Below are 5,094 nucleotides of genomic sequence, written 5' to 3'. Positions count from 1 at the left end.
ATGAATATATAGAGATATCCTATTTACCCAAGTATATATTCATATACATGTACATACAAGTATCTATTATCAACATCCACCACCAAAATAGTACATTTATTACAATTGATGTACTTACATTGAAGCATCATTACCACCCCTAATTCATGGTTTGCATTAAGATTCACTCTTAGAATTGTACATTCTGTATATTTGGACAAATATATAATAACATGTAGTCATCACTATGGCATTATACAGATATTTTCACTGCCCTAAAAATCCTCTGCCTGTTCATCCCTCTCCCCCACCAACCCTTGGCAACCACTGATCTTTTTACTGTCTTTATAATTTTACCTTTTCTAGAATGTCATATGCTTGGAATTATACCATATAGAGCATTTTGACATTGGCTTCTTTCACTTGCTAATATGCACTTAAGTTTCCTTCATGTCTTACCATGGCTTAATAGCTCATTATTATTTATTTATTTTTTTGGACTGAATAATATTCCATTGTCTGGATGTACCATTGTTTATTTATCCACTCATGAACCGATACTGTGAGAACTTAGTCAAGCTCCTGGACATAAAACTTACAAAAGTGTGTGGCTCCCCTCGACGTTTTTAACTCTCACACTTGAGCTTTCAGCAATTCATCAGTTGCAGTTTAGGTTTTTCTACCTCGGCACTGGTTCCCAAGGTGGTTTCCACTCATGAGACCCACTCTGGTGATCTGTGACTCCTGGTATTCACCTGTTTGTCTCACCAATCTTGGGGGCAACAATTTACCCTACATCCTCACCACTCTTGTAGATCCAAGAAGAGTTATGATGTTTTGGTCTGTTCAGCTTTTCACTCATTATGATTGATTTCCAAGCTCCTTTCTTATATGCAGAACCAGAAACCAAAGTGTGTGTGTGTCTGTTTTGTGTGTATGTGAATGTAAAAAATTTTTTAAATTAGATTTTCATTCTTAGATGAACTGAAGGCAAAATATTTTAGCCAAATTTCTATGGTGCTTGGAATATAAATAAAGGCAACCTGATGGAGAAGGAAAAAAAGCCTTTAATGTTATATATTTATATGTGGTTTTGAATATCTTGCTTCTCCAAGTTCAAACCATGTGTCATTTATGCAAATTTTATTAATATTTTCTGTCTTAGTTTTTTTTCTTGGAATAATGAAGAAAATAATGCACATTTCACAGTTTTATTGTGCAAAGTAAATGGGCCATTTAATCTCACAATAAATAAAGGAAGTGAAGTATATTTCATTGCTTCACATTGAGCACACAACCTTTATTATTAGTCCTTTGCCACTCTTCTCTGGACTCTGAACTACAAACCTCCCATACAAAACCTATATGTGATACCCCTATAGTTTTCTTTGCCTAGTGGTTAGGAACCTTCCGCTGTTATTTTGTGCTAGATTGAAACATTTTAGTTCACCATAAAATATTTTGGAAGTAAGATATAATTACCCATGGCCACCTTTTGGGCTAGTGAAGCTGAAAGGCTAGCATTGGACCACCATATGGACTCTAGGTGGAGGGGCTTATTGGAAGCAAGCATTTAAATCCATTTCTTCCTGAGAACAATTAGATGAAACCATCCAATTCTTCCAGGAGCTTTGAAAATAATCACCTGTTGGACCTAGACTCTTGAGTAAACTGCCTTCATTTGAATACGATTTGGAATTTGTTCAACTAATCACAGTGCGTTAATTGCATTCTGGAGGAAGAGAGAAATTGAATGAAGCCATTGGTTTTTGTTAGATTTGTGCCAGCCATGGGATTCAGCTTGTGGCTGCAGCATTCTACCTTGTTAATCTCAATAAAAGGCAGACTTAGCAAGCTGTAATAATTAAATTGCCCTTTACAAAACAAAATAAGTTCTGTGTATGAACATGTTATGCTACACTATGAGATTTTACTTGTACAGTATATTCCTATGTACATTAACCATCTTCTTTATCTAAAAATGCCAAATACCAATAATCTAATGTACCTTCATTATCTAGGGCCAATTATCCATGGTGATTTTTCACCTTGGCAAGAGAGAGAATTTTGATAACACCAAGCTTCGTAGTTCTAATAATTTTTTTCTCTAGTCTGAGGCAGTGGAAAGAGCACGATCTTCTAGATATGTCAAGCAGAGATTGAATATTATTTGTACCAACTTTCTGGTTGAGTAAACTTTATAAAAATATACCACTTTTTTACATGTTAAAAATTTCAGATATTGTAACTTACAAGTTTTCTAGACTCTCATAAGAATAAAACAACTACTAAATAATTCTATTTTGTTGATATCAGTGTTTGTTATTTACATTACCTCGAGTCATTATAATCTACTTGAGGGCAATGCTCAGTTGATTTTTTTTTAATATAAATTATGGGTACTGAATAAAACCAGTGTTAAGAGAAGTTTGTAATAGAGTACTCAATATTAATCATTAGGAGAGAAGAAGAAAATCAAACATGGGGTGGTATTTTATTCACCCAAATAATAATGTGATATAATTATACCTTTGCTACTACTATTGTTCTGCTCGATACCTTTGTACTACTGCTACTCATTGTGGGATAAACACTGTGCTACATGTGATATATAAAGTTTTCTAGTTTTGTCCCATGAAACTTCTGAAAATAAGAATGGGTCATTTCAGGTAGAGGTTGACTTTGTTTATATTTCAAGCACCATAGAAATTAGGCTGAAACATTTTACTTTCTTTGATTCTTTGCCCATTTTCTATTGGAATCTTAGTTTTTTTTTTTTTAATTGATTTCTAAAAGCTGTTTGTATATGAAAAAATTATAAATCTTGTCTACTAAATCTTGTCTATTTTTATAACAAGAATTTTCTCCTTTTTGCCACTTGCTTTTTTAGAAACCCATGAATTTCCCGTGAATTTGACTTTTTGTTTAATGTGAATTTAGTACTACAGTGTGCCAATGAGTGTGCTAATTCACATTTATTATTCAGTTCAATATTCTTGAATAATCTCTTTGGTAGGTATTTTCAACATTAAAAATGAAAACTGAGATTCTGATAAATTTAGAGGTTTACACGGGACCATGTGTAGAATTTGAAAAGTTGAAGTTACAATCACATTCTCTCTAGGTAATGTACAGTGATTTTTTCCACAACCCTTTGAAGTAGTAGTAAATAAGTATTAGAGTGCCTTATTTATTTTATATAAACTAATTTATGAAAATTTCACTATTCTAGGAGGTAGATGGCACTATTATACTAATTTTACAGATTAAAAAACGCACTGCTATACAAAACTGTGGTACTAGTGGGGCACAATGTAGGTTTGCACCAGGATTTGAACTCAAGTAGTCTGACTGAAGAGAATGTTTAGGAACATCTGTACTTTATATAAACAACCTAAAAAACAGATGATGATGATGATCTTCACAAAAATGAAAATAATTTTTTAAATTCACAGTAAGCCAGCATCTATTAAGTCTGTACATTGTCATTTGATCAAAATTATATAATATTTCAAGATGTTTCTTATCCTTCAAAGCCACTGTTAAAAAAAATAGTAACCCTATATACAATTTTCCCTTCATTTACTGGGAAGAAAGACTAACCACACCATAAATGTTTTATTTGTAGACAAATTATTTACAAATAGCACCCTGAAGCCATTCTTATTTTATTATTTAGAAACAAAACAGGAAAAAAATGAATATTATTTTTGATTTTTAAAATCACAAATCTTAAAAATTTTACACTGCACATGGAACACAAATGAATACAGTGTATCATCTTAAAAACTTGTCGATATGCCATTCTTTTTTAACATCTCATTTAAATTTGATTAAAATCTATTTATCATTAACTGGACAAAAGTAAAACATTAAAAATATTCCTTGCTAATATATAATCCTAATAAATATATATTATGATGAACTTTGTTCAAGATCTTCCTGGCCCCTTTTGTGTTGTCAAACACAAGGTAGATAAATATTTGTCAATCAAATGAATTAATGAGACTGTCTATGATATTCATCCCATGATGTTCTTATACATGTTGTCCCCAGTCAGTCTTCTTTCTTTGTAAAAAGGGTTAGTGTTCTCTTTTCAGAGCATTAGTAACTTGTATGTAAAATTTTAACGAGGCAGTGTTCTCTGGTAGACAGTGAGCCTGAGGTTAGGCTCGTGCCTTTCATTCTGTGTGGTATCCATATTACTTCAAATACTATGTCACAAAATGCAAAAGCTCACCATGCATTTGCTTAATGTATTATGGAAGATCTTGACATCCAGGGAAGATAGAAATTGTGGAATTTATGATGTGATCTGAGATTCATCAGGCAATATGGGGGTATCTGGAGCCTAAAAGATAGAGTTGGACATTTGTGCATTTAATAGAATTATTTTTCTATTTTTTTCTCTTGTATTCTCTGTTCCATTTTGTCTAAATTGTTAACATCTTTTTGAAAATTCCAATATCTGTCTTTTCTATTTTCTCCTGCTTAGCACTTGTCAGTTCCAAAGGCTTCAATTTTAATGTTCAAGTCCCTTTTCAAAATAAAATTGAAAGTATCTCCCTTGGTAGAGTGTCTGTATTTAAGAACAATACATGTACTTTTTAAAAGCTAAGTGGCTTTACAAAATAATTCTTTCTCATTGGATACCCAACAACCATAAGGGGGAAAAAAAAAAAACCTAGCAAAAAATACAAACAGAAAAATTAGGAGGTTAAATTGTCTTGACAGTTGCATTGAAGGATGCACTGCACTGCAGAGAAAGCCATGAATAATGAAAGACTATTCTGGAACGATTAGAAAGGTGAGAGCCAGTGGCTTGGAAAATTATTCCATGTGTTTTTATCAATCCCAAATATCTCCATTTTTTATCTCCTGTTCCCTTTTGCCAAAATCAATGTAATGTTAGTAATGGCAGAATGACTTTAAAGAACTGGGATAATTTGGAATTTGAGGGCTTTTGACTATCCTCAGGCCCTATTCCTTTTGTCATGACTGTGCAGTCTAAGACTCACAACTTTTGGGGACAGAAGGTATCTTATTTGGGCAAATAAATATTATACCATTGACTGCATATTGTTGATACTACAACTTCACAGACAGAGCATTTCA

This window comes from Pteropus alecto, unplaced genomic scaffold, assembly GCF_000325575.1.
Source record: "Pteropus alecto unplaced genomic scaffold, ASM32557v1 scaffold7, whole genome shotgun sequence".
Classification (NCBI taxonomy): domain Eukaryota; kingdom Metazoa; phylum Chordata; class Mammalia; order Chiroptera; family Pteropodidae; genus Pteropus; species Pteropus alecto.
Note: the sequence above shows the minus strand (reverse complement) of the source record.